Source organism: Periplaneta americana, chromosome 11, assembly GCF_040183065.1.
Source record: "Periplaneta americana isolate PAMFEO1 chromosome 11, P.americana_PAMFEO1_priV1, whole genome shotgun sequence".
NCBI lineage: Eukaryota > Metazoa > Arthropoda > Insecta > Blattodea > Blattidae > Periplaneta > Periplaneta americana.
Window position 1 is genome coordinate 64,598,325 of NC_091127.1, and position 24,171 is coordinate 64,622,495.

General features: G+C 34.4%; 1 protein-coding gene across 1 annotated transcript in view; it reads right to left on the reverse strand.

Moving 5' to 3' along the window:
- Positions 1-24,171, reverse strand: part of stg1 (stargazin-like protein) — a 1,309,117-nt gene that overhangs the window by 236,479 nt on the left and 1,048,467 nt on the right. The window lies entirely within an intron of this gene.

Sequence of the window (24,171 nt, forward strand, 5' to 3'; positions counted from 1 at the left end):
TAAATAAATAAAAAAATTGTATAAATTAAAATAATGCAGTAAATCACAGGAAAAACAAAATTATTTACACTGACTACTTGCTTATTGCTTTGTTTCGGAATGTAGACTGCCTTATTCACCAAGCAGCAGAAATGAACTGTGTGTCTGGAATTCAGTGTCACTGACCTATACCTTATACCAGGGATGTCGAACCGCGCTCTCGAGCTGTGAACTGCAGAGCCTTCAATCCTCCCTTACCGTGCAACGGTTGAACACAGGTAGCAGGCAGTCCGGCAGAATGATCGTAAACAAAAGCGAAACTGCGGCGGCTGGTACTTTGATAACTTTTATACATCTTACCAATTGGTTAGGAACTCAGTTTTGATTTGCACTTGATGAACTCTGATAAACAAAGAATGTAGCCTACATGAGGATGAATTATGATGATAATGATGATGATGATGATGATAATAATAATAATAATAATAATAATAATAATAATAATAACAACGGAGTTTTATCTACTTGGTCATTCCATGAATGTTGTTCGTTAGTGCGGAAATAAATCATAATAATAATGTTCTTAATATCATGTTTAAAATATCAACTTTGTGTGTATGTGTTGTAGCTGTGCAACTTCAAGTTCAGAAACGTAAACTGTTTTGATGTATAAAATTATTTACTTTTAGCGTGACTTGAAATTTGTTCATAGTTCTTGTTACAGATTCAAAAATATCTCCTCCTAGAGTTCACAAATTTTGTAGCTAGCACGAACCAAGCTTATTCTACTAACATCGATGATGAAAAGTTTTATGAATTCAATCTTGATTTTAATTCTTCTACAGTCTTTTCACGAGTGAAACCGGATAACTTTTCTGGTCCATAAGCTTCAGCATTACGTGTAGAATTAAAATGCCTTTTAATATTATGATGGCTAAAGTATCCAAGTTCTTTTCTACATATTAAGCAATGTGCAATGGAACGACGATTAAATTGTAAGTGGATAAATAAATATTTATCTGTCCACTTACTATTTAATCGTCGTTCCATATCCATACCAGCCGCCAAAGTTGATAAACACACTGCGTACAGAGCACTGCTACAGCGAGCCGACTGACTGTCGTTTCAGCTCAGCTACGGTAGGAAACAGTATTAATCGTTTCACAGTTTGAGAGCGCTGTTCGACATCCGTGCCTTATACGCAACTACAGTGTTACGGGTTGCTTGGTGTCTCTATGTAATCAAACGCAGCACTATGCGAACTGAACTACAAAGGTGACTATTTAGATATTATGTTAAGAGCCTACTCCTGAATCCATAGACCTTGCTATGTATTTAATGAAAATCGAACATTTTCACATCGTGACTTCTTCTTTTTAATTTTTAAGATGTATATTATTTTGTGCGGGATCGTGCGTATTTGCTTGGTTTCCGCACAAAACCAATCCGCGGAAAGTGTGAAATTCCACATTCAGTATTCCCAACCTTACACACATAACAATTTCCTTCTTCTTAAGTGACATATTGATTTTACTGCTTTAGGCTTTTAACATATTATTTTTAGAGACGTTCAATATAGTAATAATTATAAATTGGAAACTTACCACTGCAATTTCACCTAAATTGCACTGTTAATTATTGTTTTTAAATATTTGCAAAAATTAAGTAAACTCTACAACTCCACTAAAGTTACTGCATTCGTGATGCAAGTAACATTAAGGAAGCCGTGAAAAAATCAAGATTTCAGATGCCGATGTTATTACTGCAGTAAGTTATATAAATAATATTGTTAAAACATTAAAATGAAAAATAAATAATTACATAACCTTACCGTTTGTTTTAAGTTCGCATTTATAGACTGGGGAAAAAAAGACAGACGTATATCACGGCCTCCTGGAGTATAGTAAACACAGAAAACATTTTAAAGCAACAATGTTGGAGATAGATTTTTTTTTTTTTTTTTGCAAATTTGCCGTCATTGAACAGAAACCAAGATGGAGATTTCATTGCAACTAATTAGAAATTCCTCTTTCAGGTATGTAATAAACGATCTTCGCACAAAATAATGTACGATACACGAGCGGTATGTTTTCTTTCAATTCTCGGAAATTAAAAAAGCTCAACTACGTTTCCCTTTTTCAAGCTTTTCTTCAAACATGAAAACTTCAACATACCGCTATTGTAACGCATATTACTATTGTTTTCAATACAGAAGTGCAGTGTGGCAAAACACATGTGGTACATTTTATATAAGGAAGAGAGTTCTATTTAGTTTCTATCAGTCAGGAGAACGCGTTCAGGTAATGAGACTGTACGTAACGTAACGGAGCAGGCCATGCTTTGGGTTCACTCAGCCCTACCTACAGGAGAAATAACGGCCCCGTGAGATAACTGGTTCCCGTACAAAACGCCAGCGGCAAAAACGCAATTTCTTGAGGCGATTTCTCTAGGGGCTTGCTTAGACCGTCCATTCTAACCTATTTCCTTGTCTTCGCAAAACGGTTTCTAAAACCCTGCCCCCCTCCCCGTCATAATAAACACAAGCGCCTCTATCAAACCTGCTTTAGGGTAAAAGTGATACTTGTCCAATGGAAATTAAGTGTTAAGAACTAACTTGTGGTAACTCAGCGGATCACGTTCAGTCCCAGGCAAGACATTGCAGATATTTTTCACCAACACCAAATTTGGGTAGGTGAATAATGCACTGTGTTGTGTTACGAGTTACGATGTGACATTAGATCATGTAACCACTAGCCCAAATAGTCCCACTGCATGTAAACTTGATAATTGTAAGAAACGAGGCGAAGTCGGGAAAGTGGTACAGCGCTCGAAGTGAAAATAAGAAAAGTAAAGAAAGGAAAAGAGTAGTGGAAGCGAAAAAAAGAGAAAGAAAGAAAGGAAATATAGAAAAGAAAGCAAAGAAGGGAGAAGAAATGGAAAAGAAAGAAATGGAAGCAAAGAAAAGAGAAGGAAAAATGGAAAAACATAAATGAAAGAAAGGAAGTGAAGGGAAAGAAGAGAAAAGGAAGGAAACAAAAGAGAAGGAAAAATGGAAGAACAGAAAGGAAAGAAAGAAAGAAAGAAAGAAAAGGGAAAAAAGGAAACGAAGGAAAGGAAAATAAAATAAAAGGAACAGAATGGAATGAAAAATAAAGAAAAGGAAAGGAAAATAAAGGAAAGATGGGAAAGGAAACGAAAAGGGAAAAAAGAAAAGAGAAGCGAAGGAAACATAAGTAAAGGGAAGAAAATAAAGATGTATTAGGAGAGGAAAGAAAGGAAAAGGAGAAGAAAGTAAAGAAAAGGAGAATAAAGTAAATAAAACCAGAAGAAATTAGAGAAAAGGAGAAAAAAGTAAAGTAAATAAAAGCAGAAGGAAGTAGAGAAAAGGAGAAGAAAGTAGAGAAAAAGGAGAAGAAAGTAGAGAAAAGAAGAAGAAAGTAGAGAAGAGAAGAATAAAGTAAAGAAAAGCAGAAGAAATTAGAGAAAAGTAGAAGAAAGTAAATACAAGCAGAAGAAAGTAGAAAAAAGGAGAAGAAAGTAAATAAAGGGAGAAGAAAGTAAGGAAAAGAACAAGGAAGTAAAGAAAAGAAGAAGGAAATAAAGAAAAGAAGAAGGAAATAACGAAAAGGAAGCATAAAAATAGAAGTAAAAAAGAAGAAAATAAAGAAAAGGAGAAGGAAGTAAAGAAAAGGAGAAAGAAATAAAGACAAATAGAAAGAAGTAAAAAAGAAGAATAAAGTGAAGCAAAGAAGAAAAAAGTAAAGAAAAGGATCAGGAAGTAAAGAAAAGAACAAGGAAGTAAAGAAAAGAACAAGGAAGTAAAGAAAAGAAGAAGAAAATAAAGAAAAGAAGGAATTAAAAAAGAATAAGAAAGTAAAGAAAAGGAGAAGTAAAGAAAATAGTAGGAAATAAAGAAAATAGAAGGAAGTAAAGAAAATAGAAGGGAATGAAGAAAATAAGAGAAAGTAAAGAAAAGAAGAAAGTAAAGAAATTTTTTTTATCCAATGCCACCAGGTTGTCTTTTCGACATTTCTGGTCTTCTCTCCTGGCAGTGGCTTAATTGTAACCCACTTCTGAGGTTGGGGCGCCTGGAAGGCGGAGTTACATTACCCCGATGATGTGATAGGATGATTATGATAATGTGGTGCCAGGAGAGGTCTTAAATCTAAACTTAACCTAAATTCCACACCATGGACGAACACAGGAATAATCCCCTTTAAGCAAAAATTCCTGTGCTCTAACCGGGAATCGAACCCGGGACTTCATGGACTATAGCCAGAAGCTCTGACCACTAGACCATGGGGCTGGTCAAGTAAAGAAAATAGAAGGAAGTAAAGAAATTAGAAGTGAAGAAAAGAAGAAGAAAGTAAAGTAAAGGAGAAGAAAGTAAAGAAAAGGAGAAGAAAGTAAAGAAAAGGAAAAAGAAGTAAAGAAAAGGAGAAGGAAATAAAGAAAAATAGAAGGTAGTAAAGAAAAGAAGATGAAAGTAAAGAAAAGAAGAAGGAAATAAAGAAAAATCGAAGGAAGTAAAGAAAAGGATTAGTAAATAGAAGGAGAAGGAAATAAAGGAAAGGAGAAGGAAATGAAGAAAATAGAGGGAATTAAAGAAAATGAGTAGTAAAGAAAAGGAAAAGGAAATAAAAATAAGGAAAAGGCAATAAAGAGAAATAGAAGGAAGTAAAGAAAAGAAGAAGAAAGTAAAGAAAAGCGAAGGAAAAACAGGAGAAGGAAGTAAAAAAGAAGAAGAAAGTAAAGAAAAGGAGAAGAAAGTAAAGAATAGGAGAAGGAAGTAAAGGAAAGGAGAAGAAAGTAAAAAAGCAGAAGAAAGCAAAGAAAAGAAGGAAGTAAAGAAAAGGAGAAGAAAGTAAAGACAAGGAGAAGGAAATAAAGAAAAGGAGAAGAAAGTAAAGAAAAGGAGAAGAAAGTAAATAATAATAATAATAATAATAATAATAATAATAATAATAATAATGATTTATTTTAGCTGGCAGAGTTAAAGAAAAGGAGAAGTAAAGAAAAGGAGAAGGAAGTAAAGAAAAGGAGAAGAAAGTAAAGAAAAGGAGAAGGAAGTAAAGAAAAAGAGAAGAAAGTGAAGAGAAGTAGAAGAAAGTAAAGAAAAGGAGAAGGATGCAAGGAAAAGGGAAAAGAAGCAAAGAAAAGAGAAGTAAAGGAAAGACAAGGAAAAAAGTGGACAGAAGGAAAAATGGGAATGCAAAGAAATTAAAGAACATAGAAATAAAGTAAAGAAAAGAGAAGGAACGAAAGAAAAGAAAACAAATTGGAAAGGGAGCAAAGAAAGGGGGAAGTAAAGAAAATGCTAAGAAAAGGTAAAAAAAAATGCATCAATTGGAATGAAAGTAAAAGAAGAAAGAAGAGAGAAGGAAAGAATAATAATGGGAAGAGATTAAAGTTAAATAAGAGAAAGAAAGGGTAGGGAGATAAAGAATAAAGAGAGAGAAATGAAATGCAAAGAGAGAAGAGCAGATGAGAAGAGAAAAAAGAGACGGAACGGGTTCGCAAAAAAGAGGAGGGAAAGGCAGGAATAGAGGACGGCGATTAGGGGAGGGGAGAAAATGGGAGGGAAGATGAGACGAAAAGAATAGAAAAAAGGTGTAGGTAAAGTAAAGGTACGTAAGGAGGACAAATTAAATATTGTATTGTTCTGACTCCATTGTTCTTGAATTATTTATATATTATATACTGTATATCACAGTAAGAAGAAAATCTACGTGTATTTCTTTTGAGGAGTGCTAAAATGAATTCTCCAGTGGGCGGGCAAAAGAGCTAAAATCGTTAATTTTAGCGATGTAATATTTAAATTTTATACCAGTCATTAAACCCGTTTCCTAAAAGAGATCCTAAAACCAGTGACGCCAAAAATAACGGAAATTATTAAATAATCGAAACATGTTACTTTTCGGATTTACAGCAGTTGTTTAAATCTTTGTAAAGTTTGCAAAAAGTGACTTAAGTCCTTCTGCTCGCCCATCAGAGAATTATATGTTTAAGAAACTGATTACCTATACATCAGGATACTTCTATGATAGGGATATGTTGCATTTCCTCTTAGCGAAAATAATTACAGAGGTATGATTTTTCACATATTCAGTCCCTTTTGGGAGTATTTAAGGGGTTAGGTACAGCTTACTGCAGTATAATTTTGGAAATATTCAACATTTTTTTCTCCATTACTGTATCTTGTACAATATTGAAAAGTATTATGTGTAAAACACTGTTCTTCTGCTATATGAAAAAAATATTTTTACGACATAAAAAAAAATTATATTTTATTATTTTATTTTTTTTCAAAAGCGTTTCCCACATAACTCAAAAACTATACAACATTCTGTGATGAAATCTTTTGTGTGTCATACCTACAATATGAGGCAAGATCACTTCTCTACCTTTGATAGATTGTCTGATAAAAAATAAATTCATTTAGAAAATGGTCAAATATCAGTATTTTCTTCTAACACAAAATAAAAAGAATATATTATTTATTGAGTAATGTAGTTGAAAGAGCATGATATTGTAAACATGAGTTTCAGCAATAAAATAAAAGAGAGAGAACATGAAAAAGTTAACATGTTGTGAGTTATGAGGAAAACGCTTCATCACTCCACAATGAACTGCCATTATTTTCAATTTTGAAAAAAAAAATCTTCTTCTTCTTCTTCTTCTTTTTCTTCCTAACAAATATTAGGCCAAGTGGACTGTTACGGTCTCAAACTAGAATTTTCAGTCCATCTCTTCTTCTGACGACCTAGAGATCTTTTGCTATGCGGATGGCAATGAAACAGTGCTTTTGAAATTCTGCATCGATCCATTCGTTCGAGATGACCCTTCCACTGAAGTTGATATTTTATGATGAACTGCATAGGCTAATGGTTCTATTTGAAGTTCTTGCATTATGTCCTCATTCTTTTTTATGATCACAGCGAGTATATCCAGCTGTTGCTCTCATGAACCTCATCTCACTTGCTGTTATTCTACTGACATCTTTATTCTTCACAGTCCACGTTTCACTACCATGGCTTAATACTGGCTGTGCTAAGGTTTTATACAAGCCTATTCTTGTGTGTCTTTGTACTAGTCAAGATTTCATGATTTTATTAATGATCCCCATTGCTTTATTATATTTCATTTTATTATTTTAAGCGTAAAAATATTTTTTTTTCATATAGCAGAAGCAAAGTGTTTTATACATACCAATTTTCATTATTGTACAAGATACAGTAATGGAGGAAAAAAATGTTCAATATTTCCAAAGTTTTGCTGCTGTAAGCTGTACCTAACCCCTTAACTCTGTGGTGATATCGTAGTTTTAGAAAATAAAGAGATTTTGTTTATATTCCTTCAAATTCGAATTTTATGGGTTGCATGCGCAAAGGTAGTATCAGCATACTCTACCTCGGTTGCATAGCAAGTAGGACACAGCCTATATTAGGAATAAGTTCGTAAAGGATCCCTGAAAGAAGAGGAAATATTGCTACATTAACGTGTAGACAGAATTTCTGACTTTGGGGTAAGTTTCTTTCTTACCTAAGCTTTGAAATTATACGATTGTTACGATAATATATTGTTGTTATTACCAATTATAGAGGATCAGACAGCCAATCGATTTCAACTTAAGGTGAAACAAGAGCTAAATTAGAAATATCGAGTTACCACCATTAAGGCCGTAGTAAACACAGCATTCCCTTCCCTTACCCTTAATAATTAGCTCATATTCCTGTTGCATGTAACATGAACATCTAGGAGGCTTGAGATAATAGAAGCTGCAACATGTTATTATCTTGTCCATCTCTGTTCTGAAGTTCTCTCATCCTCCAATTACATGAGGGCTGTCTACACATGAACAATGCAGAAAACTATATGCAAGCTGAATAAAATTATGCTCACAGTCTTCAGTAAGACTATAATGTGTCAAGACGTATCGACAGACTGATTGTATTAGATATTCTTTCTTGGTTGTCTTTAACTTCCATTAGTACCGACTTACAATCCAATGCGGTGTCTATATTTTATGAAGTTATGTCTAGAGATAGTAGATTTTAGAAACTTAAAATTAAAAAAAAAATAGCACTTTAAAAATGAAATTTAGCATTTTGTAGCATTTTTAATGTTACAATTTGGCATTTTGTAGCGTTTTGGGATGGAAATTTTTTTCTGAAATACTAGCTGTAAGCATCCGGCGTTGTCTGGGTTTTTCTTTTTGCTTCCAGCCTTAAGGCTGGTTCCCAATAAACCGGGAACAAGAACTAGAACGAGAATTGGAAACGGAGGACGTGAAAGTGAAAATTTTGATTCTCAATAAACTAAGAATGGAAACGGTTATGCATATCGATATGTATGGCAATAACGATATGTAAAGTCGATATTACGCAATCTGATGTTATATATGTATATAACTGACCAAGGATGTTCTCTCATGAGAACAAACCAGCCAACATAAACATAGGTTAACCGACTTCAGAATTAATGACACAGAATATTTAAGAATTCAATTCATGTGGTTATCTGGTCACATACACGTTAGCATATATTGAAAATGATTCTACTGAATTTTCGAGTTAGTCAGAAACCATGCATGAAGAAGAAATTGCCATGGCCTCCGTGCTACAAAATACACGACGATCAAATAGCTTTATCATGGCAACAGAATGAATCTAGTAGGCTGTGATCGGAATCGAGAACGACAAAGTTGAAACTTGGGCTACCTCACGTTTCCGCTCCCGGACTCCAGCAAGCTTCTCGTTAATTGTGAATGCTCATATTTAAATATATACATTTTAACAATTTTTCCGTTCTCGTTCTCGTTCTGGCTCTAGTTTCCGGTTTATTGTGAACCAGCCTTTACGGAGATCTCGGCAACTCAACTATAGAAAACCAAAACGAATTATTGTCTTTACTAAGCTTTCCTCGTCCCTAAAGATGAATCTTTACATAGCGTCACTTATACGAATTAATTACCTTCTTAGTCCCCCGCTGTGGCGTCGTGGTCTAAGCCATCCTGCGTAGGACTCGCGTTTCGGATTGCGCGCTGGTTCGAGTCCTCATGGGGGAATAAATTTTCTCATGAAATTTCGGACAGTATATGGGACCGGTGCCCACAAAGCATAGTGATGGACTTGGGGAGTTACTATAGGTAGCGAAATTCGGTTATGAAAGTCAGCTATGACGGTTGGGAAGAACATCATACTAACCACAAGATATCTCCGTTCTAGTTGGATGATCGTTCACCTCTGCTTCGGTATGTGGATGTGAGGCCAGCAGTCAGCTGGTCCTGTCGTGCCTCGAATTATTATTATTATTATTATTATTATTATTATTATTATTATTAATGATCATTTTAGCCAAAATGTCTTCTAGGGTTAAATATATGTGACAAAAAATCGATCTCTGCTCTAAATAATACCAACACTTATTGAACATCCAGTGTTCTTTGATTAACTGATATTCCTATGACCTGTGATCGATCAACTTAACTCTCAAACTGAAAAGGAATGACATAACAATGATTTTCTTTAACAATTTTCAATTTCTTCATATCCAACTCCATTTGAAAATTATTAATATATTCAATATCTGCAATATAGCATCGTGGTGCACGAGCAAAACTTTTGGGGTAAAAATATGATTTTTAAAATTAAAAATCAGTGTTTTTTTTTATTTCAATCAGATTTTTTATATCAATCAATTGTTTTATTTCAATTTTTTTACTTGAGCAATTTTAATTTATTTGTAATTGGGTTTATTGAAGGAAACAAGGTATTGTTAATAACAAATCACACCAATGACCAAAAAGGTGTTAGACTTTTTCCTGTTTTAAGTTTAAAAAAACATACTTGAGAAAAATGAAACCAAGAGCTCCACAACTGAATGCTCAACCTATAATACACAAGCCTAATATACCAATTAGACGCCTAGTTCAGGGATGGATGTAATGTTCCCATGTGGGCATTGATTATAGTGTAAGCGGGAACATTATGCCCATCCCTGCCCTAGTTAATTACATGTCTGCACCAGCATACAAGCTAGCTAAATACATGGAAAACATCATCAGAAACGACATACAATTCACCACTCACATTGCAGTCAAGAACAACACAGACCTGGTCAACCACATCAAGGACTAATACATACTCCACAATTCAACACTAACATCGTTTGACATCATCAATCTATACATTCACTAACATACCCATACGTGAAACAATAAAAATACTAGAACATACTGTATGTTGAAAGACAACAACACACCACAACCACAAATAGATAAAAAACTCAGCAAATTATTTTCAAATAGTTTCTCCATCTTGGATTGTGTTTTTATTAAAGAATAAAACAACAATGATTTTATTTACTGTATTTAAATAAGATTAATTTGATTTAAAGGGTTAGGTACAGCTTATAGGAGTAAACTTTTTGGAAATATTCAACATTTTTTTTCTCCATTACTATATCTTGTACAATAATGAAAATGGCATATGTATAAAAAACTTTCTTTATGCTACATGAAAAAAATATTTTTACGATTTAAAAATATGTTGATATTTTTTTTTTCAAAAATTCAAGATGATGGCATTTCACTGTGCAGTGATGAAGCGTTTTCCTCATAATTCATAAACTTGTTACGTTTTCCATGTTCTCTCTCTCTCTTTTATTTTATTACTGAAATTCATGTTTACAATATCATGCTCTTTCAACTACATTCCTTAATAAATAATATTTTTTTTTATTTTGTGTTAGAAGAAAGTACTGATACTTGACCATTTTTTAAAGGAATTTATTTTTTATCAGACAATCTATCAAAGGTAGAGAAGTGCTCTTGCATCATATTGTAGATATAACATGCATAAATACACACAAAAAATTTCACCACAGAATGTTGGATAGTTTTTGAGTTATGTGGGAAATGCTTTATCACTGCACAGTGAAATTAATTTTGAAAAAAAAAAAAAATGGAAATAATTTTTTTATATCGGAAAAATATTTTTTCACATAGGAGAAGGGCAGTGTTTTACACATACCAATTTTCATTATTGCACAAGAAACAGTAATAGAGGAAAAAAAAAGTTGAATATTTCCAAAATGTCACTGCTGTAAGCTGTACTTAACCCATTAAATAGAATTTCTTAAAATTAAATTTTTCTTTATGTAAATCATTTGAAATTATCTATGTAAAGATTAATTTTTTGATCTTTCAGAGTTACCTGTTATGTTAATAACCGTTTTGAAATTATTCTCAAACTGGTGTATGCTTCAGTGTATATGAAGTACTTATAATGAAGAAACAATCTATTGTACGTTCGCTCGGAGAAAAACCAGGGGGTGGGGGCTGAATGCAGAAGGCCACACAAGTTACTGTAGGTACGTTTACAAAAAAACACAACTGAAGTCACACAGAGTTTGTGTGCGCTCAAAGTTGGGTTTCTGGAGCCTTGTCAGTCCACTTGAGTTGTGTGGATATAAAGGGAAAAATTAGGATGGTGTCGGGTGTATTTCCTGGGTAGCTCAGTCGGTAGAGCATTCGTGCGCTAAGCGAAGGGTCCCATCGATACCCGGCCCCGAACAATTTTTCCCTTGAAATTATTCAAGTCTGCTTCGCAGGGAGTTTTGAAAGCCAGTTTACATAAAAGAATTTTAGTTTCGTCCTTTAAATGTGCAGAAATTTGATCTGAACAAGTGTAACTATCAGCGTCATTTTATGTTTCCTTCCGAAGAAAGTCGTGTTCAGAAATTTAATCGCCGTTTCAAAATTCATCTTCCCGACAGAGTTCGAGCTCTATTACTTTATATTGAATTAAAGTCATGATAACCACTAGACAGTGCGGACAACTTGCTGGTCTCAAACTCAGCTGTTACTGTCTCTTATATTATTTTCACACACAAGGAATGCAATAAAACTCCGCTATAAGAATGGCGTTCTTACAAAAAAAAAAAATAGCCGCCGGAAAGTTTTAAAATTTTCATTCAGTAGCGGATCCTTTGCTCTCGTAGAGCCGTAATAAATTGGGACGTAAGCTGGTTAATAGCCGCGCCATAATATAAACAGTGTATATAATATTTACACACAAGAGTTTGGGAGTCATAAAAAGACTAAGGTGCTGAACATAAGGTCCAGATTTGCTTTTCAGAGTGTAAGAGGTCATAACTGATAAAAGTTATGAATCCAGGCTAGGTATGCGTCGAACTTTTATGACCTTTATAAAACCAAGTAATCTAGCGGAGTGAGCCACAGCTTTTTATATCACGCCAAACTGCCTTCAATTACGTTATCAAAACGATATACCTATACTGCTATCGCTATTAATAACGCTACTTCTACCAACAGTATGGCTATAGTATAATAATAATAATAATAATAATAATAATAATAATAATAATAATAATAATAATAAAACAATAAAATAATAATAATAATGATAACAAAAGTAGCCCAAAAATGTATACACTGTTTGTTCAACAATAACTTTGGAACAAATTGAGATAACATTCTAATTTCCGGGGAAATTGTAGCTTTATGTTGTTAGTTGACAGTGACCAGATGAGCGTACGGTGTAGTGTGAAAACAAAATGGTGGAAGGCGATTTGGAAGTGGTATTTTAAGTTTGAAACCATTAGCGAGGTATGACGACAAAGGCGGAAGGAGTTTCAAATAATACCGCCGACACGTCTAACAATTGCGCGTATTCGGTACAAATTTGGAGTCAGTGTTACCGTTAATGATGTGCATAAAGCACGTTCCGGGCGACCTGTAACAGCAACAACTGCAGCTACCTCCGCAGCACAGTCCCCAGACCTAACACCAATTTATAACGTTCACCACAGAAGTTTGTGAAACAGTGTGCACTTGAAATCGGAGTCGGTCGATCAAGTGTACAGCGAATTTTGAAGACTGCAAAGTGAAAGGTGTACATACATTCCAAGACTGTTGCATGCAATGAATGAGGACGATATGTTCGACGAATTGAGTAGCTACTGTGAGTGGTTTGAAAACATGAGAAGCTTGCAGGGAACACTGTCTGGTCTGACAAGCACAATTCAAACTGAATGGTACTGTAAACAGCCATAAATGCGTGTACTTGACCCCCGAAAATCCTCACCCCATCAGGACAAAACTGTTAATTTACAGGGACTTAATGTGTGGTATGGTTTGTCCTCTGGATTTGTATGGGCCGTTCTTCTTTGAAGGCACAGTTACCGGTGCTTCAGACAACAATTATACCTGTCATTCGAGAGCTGTATGTAGACGAAAGTTTTATCTGCAACAAGATGGAGCCCCAGCTCAATACCATCAAGATGTCAGGGCGTATCTGGATGAAACTCTACCTGAACGATGGATACGTCGAAGAGGTCTGACGAGTACCCAGCACGGTCCCCAGACCTAACACCAATTTCTACCTATGGGGGACCCTAAAGGATGCTCTACGAGGACAATACGAAATTTAACGTCATGTGCAGCTATCACACTAGACACGTTACAGAACTTAGTTCGTTGAGCAGTTCTGCGGCGTCGACAGTGTTTTGATGCTGATGGTGGCAACATTAAGCTACAATTTCCCTAAAAACGAGAATGTTATCTCAATTTGTTCCAAAGTTATTGATGAACAAAAAATGTATACATTTTTTGGGCTTTGTATAATGATTTAGGAATGAACTGTGGTGTTGTAACTTAATTTCGATGATATTCAAGAGTTCTACTTTTCCTATATTATACCATATTGATTAAAAACACTATGAGTTTTTATTTTTTTCTGATTTATGAAAAAGTGTATCCATCTTGTGACAGAATCACGATCACCCGCTAGCACATACAACTTGTTTGTGAGTGAACACTGGACATAAAGAAATCGCATAGGCAGCCAATATTCTACCACCACCAGACAGATTAGTTGAAAACTCAAGATAATAATAATGTTTTATATTCGCTGGCAGAGTTAAGGCCATAAGGCCTTCTCTTCCACTCAACCAGCCTTAATCAATACAATACATATTTAAATTACAAACTACACTTAAAAAGTTCTCCAGCAATATTCTTCAATTTTAACGATTCGTAGACTACATATTTATTGAAATTTAGATAAACCTATAAGGTAAAGTAGTAACTTAATTTATGAGCTAATTTAATTCAATCAATTATAATTAATTTAATATTTGGGATAGCTAGTAAAATGATGAAAATTAATTTAATATAAGCTTACTAGAACTATGTTACAGGGAGAAAAAAAAAAATATATATAAATCTAAAATATATTTTTATAATGAGAATATTAATGTAATTGCCATTAGAGGTTTTGTAAATCTATTTAGAGAAATTAATGATGATAATAAGAATGCACAGATGTTAGTTTCATTATAAGTAACAAATATTAATCAGCAATTAATCTGTTAAGTAAGAATTTATGTAATTTTGACCTAAATGAAGTTATTGTCCAACAACCCCTTACATCACTCGGAAGCGAGTTCCAATTTCTAGCAACTGAAACTGTATAAGATGAAGAATATAAAGATGTCTTTATAAGGGTAAGATAAGGGTATAAATAACAACAAAGTGGGTATCAGGTAGGTAAAATTCTTATGCTATTTAAATTATGAAAGCTAACGTGGAGGTATAACCAAACTGAAAGAAATGTCAGAACCTGTGTAAGGCGAGGCCTTTAGATCGATTGTCATTTTGTTAATAAAAAGCACAAAAAGCCTCATAAAAAGTAATTTCGTTCTTATTTCGAAGAAACACATACATATTGCATTTTGTACTTAGTATCGCGGGTTAAAAATACAGTAATATGCCTATAATTGATATGCTTTTAAACATGACATTACTTATTTTGTCAGCACTTGGGCATATTTCGAATTTATAATGATTGCGAAAATCTATCATCCCTAGTCACCCAGTCATCTTCGGCAACACACCACACACACTAAAATGACCGAAAATATTGCTTTCTGCTACAAGACAAGATAGGTAGTTTTAGTAACCGCGCGAAATAATTACGTGAAACGGAAAAGGAAAATGATTAATAGTAAAACTAGCCTACATCAGTGTTTGTATTTCTTTTTTGTATTTATACGTGCTATCTGGTAGGATGGAAGAAAAGGCCTTACGGCCTTACTCCTGTCAGATTAAATAAATAAATAAATAAATACATAAATAAATAAATAAACAAATAAATAAATAAAATAAAAGTTGTGAGTGAAGACACGAAGAAAAGAAAGAAGTAAGAAAGAGATTATACGAAAATAAGGATGAAAAGCAAGCAAATAAGAACGAGAAATAAGGAATGATATGAGAAAAAGGTAAGAAATTAAATTTAAAAGTAATAAAGTGAAAGACAAAGAAATGAAAAAAATGACGGGAATAAGGATAAATAATATAGGCCGGTAGATAAATAAGCAGGCAGGCAGGCAGATAGACAAACAGACAGACAGATACATAGATAGCTTGGCAGTCAGACAGACGGATGGACGGACGGAGGAACGGACAGTCAGACCAACATTAAAACAGATAAATAAATGAAGAAATTGAAAGAAAAGGAAAATAGAAATTAAAGAAGAGACCGAGAGAAGAAAAAGACAAGAAAATTGAACGAGAGAAACATTAAAAGGAAAGAAGAAAATAAATATCTAAAAAGAATGTAATATTAAACTACTGGAAGTTAACTTTCATGCAGGGGGTATCAAGGTGTCTGACACGAATGCCCGTTATGAATATTGGCCCTGTTGTACACGAAAATCTGCAATGGTCCTGAGGCGTGTGTGGGAGTGTTCCATCACTCACTGGGATCCACATCAGATTATGCATGCAGTCGATTAATGACGCTATTCAAAACTTTGCCACGCCTCTACTTTCTATTCTGTCCCTCTGGGGCGGGGGAGTGGCCAAATCTTTTATAACAGGGCCCAATAATTCATAGATTCTCTTGTTTTCCTGATACATGACCCGGAAATTGTTATGGAACAACCCTTACTTCAATAAAGGTCCAATGTCGCTCAAAACATCATCTTATATAGTATACATACATACATACATACATACATACGATACATATATGTTAACCCTAAATATAGTTTGGAATTTTAAAATAAAAACATATTCATTTTTTTACACAGTAGTGTGCCGCTCTCAACAATAAATGCAAGTTTAATCTCATCTAGTTTGACCTGTAATGTTATTATATTTATTGCTTCTTCTTCTTATTATTATTATTATTATTATTATTATTATTATTATTATTGACTTACAAATTGCTTTTAAGGAACCCGGAGATTCATTCCCGCCCTCACATAAGTCCGCCATCGGTCCCTATCCTGAGCAAGATTAATCCAGTCCCTATCATCATATCCCACCTCCCTGAAATATATTTTAATATTGTCTAAGCCTTGGCGTTCCATCTACTGTAAGCCTTTCCCCTCAGGTGTTCCAATTAATACACTATATGCATTTCTAGATTCACCTCGAGTGTCATTTATATTTGTTACTGTTGCTCCAAGATATTTGAACTTTTCCACCTTTTGAATGAAGAAATTTCCTATTTTTATATTTTCATATTGTACTATGGTCTGGTCACAAGACATAATCATATACTTTGTTTTTTCGAGGTTTACTTCCAAACTTATCTCCTTACTTGCTGCAAATAAAATTCCAGTGTTTTCCCTAATAGTTTGTGGATTTCTCCTAACATATTCAAGTCATCCGCAGAAACAGGCAGATGTTGTAACCCGTTCAATTCTAAACCATCCCTATTTTCCTGGACTTTCCTTATGGCATATTCTGGAGCAAAGTTAAAAAGTAAAGGTGATAGTGCATCTCCTTGCTTCAGCCGGCAGTGAATTGGAAAAGCGTCGACAGAAACTGCCTTATACCGACTCTGCTGTAATTTTCACCGAGACATATTTTAATTAATTATTATTTATTGCTTATTAATTAGTAATATCAAGATATATAGAATTTTATTAGTGTATATTTATTGGTATATTTTAAGGTTTTTAAAGGTATGCCTGCATGCATATTTAGTAGGTTTTAGGGCATTAACTTCCAGGCCCTATTAATTATGTACAAACCAGAACTACATATAACTGGATTACGCATAAACCAGGTTCCACGTATTATTTTATAGAGACTATAGAATTTATTTTGTATGAAGTCCATAAAAGTATGTTTTGTCTTGTAATTTTGGTGTCAATTAAAAGTTTTAATTGACATATATAGTTCGATTGATAGTTGAAAACAACCTATAAAAGAGGATTTAACTGTGGCATAAAAAACATGAATTGTCGTAAACGAGTAAAATATATGCGAAATTGTGTGTCAGTATTGTGGTACGATATTTTTCAGATTTTGTGATAGATTTTCTAGATGTTTGTGAGTCTGACTGTAGCGCCACCTGAGGTGAACGGGCTCCGCCGCCATGTGTCAACGAGTGTCCTGTTCATCTGATGCTCCACTACTTCATTAGTCGTTGTCAATGTGCCACACGATGCTGCAAATTCACAGAGCAAGAGTGACTTATGAGAATTCCAAATCGCTCATAACAAGAAAGTTAAAAAAATTATCTTCATTCAGTTTTTTGTTTAGATACAAGCCATTACTAATGAAGTCTGAAAGACTTTTCAAGCACAAAGTTAGAAGAAAAATACAGAAGCTCTGACTCTATACCATCGAAGTGGCACTGTGAAGTAAAAAATACAGTATTGTAAACAATATTTATCTCTTGCGTTTTTATGAGCAATATTACCATTTACTTCTAATAAATTTGACGTTATTTTAGTTTCACATAATTCAATAACGAAAAAGAAAAAGGCTTCAAAATTATGCAAATAAAAATGTAAAGAAACAAATATCTTATTTTTTAAAATGCATTACGCATAAAATAACCAATATATTATGAATTTCTCAATTTTAAAATATTGCCTTTAAATCAGGGTCCTTAAGAAAAAAATATGAACAAGCTGTATTTTCATGTAATGGGCTTGGAACATTTTGACTACATCTCTAATTTATATAATTAAAATAATATTAATTTCGAAACTGACAGTCTGATTGAGCTGCAAATTTGCACACAACTTCTTACTGCACCTATCAAACAGTTAAAAACTGAAAAAAATCGAATGAAATTTGTGAACATTTCAAAACTCAGTCCTATTGCCCCTTAAGGCAGTAGACGTTGATCAAAAATAAAAGACAAGTATTTTTCCTCAGAAATTAAACGCTATTTATTCTTAGTAATCTCTTTTGATTTACACTATTTCAGCGACTGATCACAAAGTATGGGAACAGGAAGAATGAGTTGGTTACGATGAATATACATAACTCTTGCTGGCAGAGTTACTGGCATTGCAAGTTTCAAGGACACAAGATCGGGAAAACGTGAAACTTCTAAAGAAATAGAAGATGTTAATGATACCAAGGTTGAAATAATAAAGATGTTAATGGTACCAAGATTGGAATAATAAAGATATTAATGGCACCAAAGTTGAAATAATGATGTTAATGGTCCAAGGTTGGAATAATGAAGATGTTAATGGTATCAAAGTTGGAATAATAAAGGTGTTAACGGTATCAAGGTTGGAATAATAAAGATGTCAATGGTACCAAGGTTGGAATAATAAAATGTTAATGGTACCAAAGTTGGAATAATGAAGATGTTAATGGTACTAAGTTTCGAATAATAAAGATGTTAAAGGTACCAAGGTTGGAATAATGTTAATGGTACTAAAGTTGGTATAATAAAGATGTTAGTGGTACCAAGATTGGAATAATAAAGATGTTAATAGTACCAAGGTTGGAATAATAAAGATGTTAATGGTACCAAGATTGGAATATTGAAGGTGTTAATGATACGAAGGTTGAAATAATAAAGATATTAATGGTACTAAGGTTGGAATAATAATGGATATGTAATAACATTCAACTGTCTCTACAACTAATCCCTTTATTCTCGGTGTATATAAAAACTGAACTATTTTTATGATTCTGTAAATCAGTCGCCGGAAAAGATTACATCATATAAAATGCAGTCTGCAATACACAGACTGCATAACGTTAAATGAACAAGTGAAGGCTAAGGGGAGCGAGATCATGCCTTACCTCTCTAACCTGCTGTGTATTAAAGGGTTGATTAACGTGTAACGAAATGCCGACCACTGCTGTAAATGAATCAATAGTAAGTGGTAGTCTGTGAGAAAATTTCTGACGAATGACACTTCGCTCTGTTTTTAAACTAATAACCTTATGTTATTTAATGTAAAGTCAACACAATAATACTCATTTCAAATTTTGGATACTTTTTTTTTACATTATCAGGATATCTGTCAATGTCCTTCTCTTTGCAAATCACCTCTTTCATACAGAACCCCTTCAGTCATCCGATATTCATTGTGAGATGATAACTGATTAGTTTTCTAACAAGAGTAAGGTAGATTATGAAATATCTCTGAAACCCCTGAAGCATGAACTTCACCGCCTGTCAGGAGGATATCAAATGGCCAATGAAGACCTGTGGCTTCTTGTGGGGAACTGAAAGAAGGGAAAACCAAATCCTGATATTCTAGCTAGTTTGCAGATGCAATACATCCACGAGGGTGGGTTATAACTTCTCCAGGCAGAATCCAGTCAATGAGCGGCTCCAACACACCTTCTTATTACCCCTGTCTGTACATCCCCTAGGGGATAAACAACCCCTGCCATAGCAATTAATATTCAAGGCTCGGTCTCGCTTCCCGGGATACGTGAGACAATTAGAGCAAGACGTGGGGACGGCTGAAAAACTGCAGCATCCCTCAGCGGAACAGCGGGACATGTGAACTGGTGTCACTAACTTATACGTTTCAGTAAATTAATTATTCTTGAGCTCCCCAGAGCACTAAGTTCTTTTCGTGTATCTAGGGTTCAGAAGATCATGTGGCAAAGAAACTCCCCGTATATACTCTGGTTTACCACACTGTCAATCCAAATACATTAATTTATTTATTTCTCTTTAAAGAGAGTAATTTTTTAAATTCACAATATTGTTTGTTACAATAAATTTAATAATTTAAAAACAATAAAATTATACTGCTATAGTCCACCTTCATTTGGACTATATAGTATGTATATCACACTCGTGATGACACACTTCGACTACTGCGATACTAGGATATATATTAAGCAACCTAAATGTAAATTTGAGCAGCAAGCTACAACGTGTGCATAATGCGTGCATCCGTTATATTTGCAATATTCGTAAGTATAATCATGACTGTCCACCGTTGTGCCTGAGGGATTAGCGAAGCGTTGTCAGACACAGCCTGAACGGAGCGGAGCGCTTCACTATAACTCGTTGCGTGCTCCGGTGCTTCCACAGACATAAGCAAGTTCACGCTCCGACTGGACGTCTCTAGCACCACAACCGGTTTCGGAGCTCACAACTCTGACACTACTGAATTAGCGGGTCTAACTCGGAACTCAGCGGTCCCGGGTTCGATTCCCGATCAGGGCGAGTTGCCTGGGTGTGGTTTTTTCGGGGGTTTTCCTTCACTCCTATGGATGAATATCAGGTAACTTTATCACGCGATTGAAACCCCACTCATCTTTCGTCACTTCCTTCCCTCCCCCAACATCCTTTCCTCATCATCCCGTTTCTGGGTTTTCAGATCACTCTACCGGCGGCCTCCCGGAACTGGCTCTCTCGACCGGCCTCCGTGGAATATAGCCAAACGAAGTTGGATGGCTTCTGCAATGAGCACCCGAGGCGGACCTACTCGGGGGAGGAGTTTCGCCTCGGACCGACAGGGGGGCCTTGGGGGAAGTTGCCGAAGCAGGAATGGTATATGGATTTCTGTCGGTTGTAGGTACCGGTCGTTAGAGAGTGGTTGGGTTGGTGCGCGTAGGGGATCTATGGCACGCAAATCATTCCATATCGAGGGTTAACGCAATACATCTCAACAGGTCGCAGTGCTGGGCCATCCGTGCCCCCCTCACTTAAATTCCATTCCATTCCATGGTCATGTTTCCCCGTCTTTCCATACTCGACGAGCTCTGCATTCTCTTATTCTCTTATTTCAAATTCTCTCAGTACCATTAGACAAATCTTGTTACTATCCTCATTAGAAAATTAAGGAAAAGAAGAATGATTTTAGTTAACTTATATGAAGTTCCTCCAGCATCAAAATAAGTGCTTTCACTTCCAATATGAATAAAAACTATTAATATAAATACCATTAATTTTGTAAACAATCAAAATCTCGTTCTTCTTCGTTTAAATTAAATATTGATCTCAAAATAATATCCTTAATGGAAATAAGGGAAATGCACAGTCAAATGATCACCAGAATACACCTTCACACAAAAACGTGAAAGGAAAGTGAAGAAAAATCATAGTTAAAAAATCGGGGTGTGGTTGTGTCGGAGACATGGTCGTAGGATTTACATGAAAACGTCTGGCTTAAATCACATATCTAGATTAGATCTTTCGTTTGGCACGAAGATCAGTTCTGTAATAGATCGGAGTCGCCCGAAAATTTTCGCCCACTTCCAAAATGACCGCCAGTCACAGCGAATCTCCACATGAGCCTCGCGCATACTCGGCGCCAACTCAAGGTGATGCTCGCATTATGGTCATATACTCGATCGATCGAGTGCATATTTCTTTCAATCGAGTTATTAGTTACGAAGTTATAGCGTCGGAATGGATGACCTTGCAAATATTTCGTCTTTGTACCCTATATGTCGTTCCGATTTTAAAAACATATTAATGTCAAAAGATTAATATTATCATACACGAAACTAAATTAATTCTAAACTCAAGAGAGTAAAGACGAAATGTTGACAACTTGACGGAAATAATAGACAAGAAAAATATTAATTATGTCTCTTTTTTCAATCCCTCTGCCGTAAGTATGCTGTTATTAATTTGTTTTTAGGGAAGTAAATGGATTTTACTATGGTATTGTCGGTTGCTATCAACAACGGGACGTAAATCACATTTCTTCCCCAGGGACGTAAATGAAAATACGTTTCGTTCAACAGTCGCATAGCAACAAACAAAAGAATACTAAAAAATCTACGACCCTTCCTACAGTTCTGATATTAAGTAATGTAAAATGAAGAAACATATTTTTATTACGTGAAATGTGGGAGTGTAAGAAAACAGAGGCAATTCGTGAGTTAAGTAGAACTTGTTACTCTCTTACTTACTTACTTACAAATGGCTTTTAAGGAACCCGAAGGTTCATTGTCGCCCTCACATAAGCCCGCCAGCGGTCTCTATCCTGTGCAAGATTAATCCAGTCTCTATCATCATACCCCACCTCCCTCAAATCCATTTTAATATTATCCTCCCACCTACGTCTCGGCCTCCCTAAAGGTCTTTTTCCCTCCGGTCTCCCAACTAATACTCTATATGCATTTCTGCATTCGCCCATACGTGCTACATGCCCTGCCCATGAACTTTTTACTCTCAGAATACTTAATTGCAAACTCGTCCTCGAATAGTATAAATTATTTACCTGCCTTAATGATAATAATAATAATAATAATAATAATAATAATAATAATATTTTATTGCTACAATAAAGATATCTAGTTATATAAAGATGAGATTTTCCTTATTTGAATATCTGAAGTGATTGCAGTTTTCTTTTCCTAACACATTCATATAAAAATCAGGAGTCACAATTAAAATTTATATTTATACACAATTAAACTGAAATTGTAACTTTTTCATATGTAAATTTATAATTGTCTATCAATTCAGCTCGAAATGTGTATCCAAGCCAGCAGCTTAGAAACTAAATTAAAGTTCAAGGACGTGACTATGGTGCATAGTAAAATTATTTATATAAATCAGAAATAGTTGATCTCAAAAAAAAAAAAAAAAAAAAAAATATATATATATATATATATATATATCACTCAAGCAACCCCAGAAAGAGTACATACTCGTGCTCAAGGGACATTCCACAAAATTGTAAAAGACGCAGGTAATTAATCAATAAAAAATATTAATAAAAAAGAATACACAGGTATTAGAGTAATTGAAACTTTATATTGCCTACCTAAACAATAATTTAAAAAATAAGAAACACTAGCAAATTGAATGTTTGGTAACTTAGCTGTTATCTTGTTATATAGCCTTGGACCGAAGTTGCTACTCTGATTATAAGCTACAGTTGCGGTACATTTAGGTTCTGTCAAGCATATGTTGTCTGATCTTTTAGTTTTACGCTTATGTGAATACAAATTAAATATATTTCGGTTTCTATGTACGAAATTCAACAAGGCATTGCTAAAAATTTGTTGGATATTATATACTTTAAATTCAGATTGCAACAGTTCTGAAGGATAATCAAGAGGCTTATTAAGATATTTTTTATTATTATTTTCTCTAGCAATGTTACAGGCATGAAGGAGATACTAGAAACATAATCCTACCCTGTAATAACGTATTGTAATATAGCTGATACAATCGCGAGGCAAATAATTCGCAAAGTATGGATAGCCAAGTAATTTCGTAGAATAACAAAATAGTGAATAATTTATCTTAATCTACTGCAAAGAAACAGCACGTGTTTATCACAACATAAGTGCTGGTCGATTTATTCCGAGATATTTAACACGAGGAGATTAATTTAGAATAAGACAGTTACAATAATTATTAGTAGAAAAACTATTAAGTTTGGATAATTCAATGAAAACATTGATCTTGTACAGTGTAGACCAGGAAAAATGTCAAGAAAAATAGATGCTTTTCATTAAACCCAAGTTAAAAATTTTAATTAATCTAACCTCTGATATCATTGTCTATTGTATCTTCTTTTTATATTGCTTGTATTATTTTTTTGTATTTCTCTTTGTTTGTTTTGTAATTATATTTCTTTATTATTATTCTGTAAAAAAATTGTTAATAGACAATAAAGTACTGTATCCTAATTAAATCATTAACAGACAAAAACAAATCAATTTATTCACTACCTAATAAAATACAGGCCGTTGGTATTTACTATTATCCTTTATACCAGGGCTGGGCACCAAGAGCGGATTCTACTCTCTCACGGGGAACCATATGACTTTTCTTCAACCACTTTCTTTCCCGCCGAAGCGGGGATGCCGTGACTGATTAATATTAGGCTAAGCATCATTCCCGGTGCCCAGCCCCGCTTTATACTCATTGTTAATGTTGCAATTATGAACAAGTGGATATTTGCATT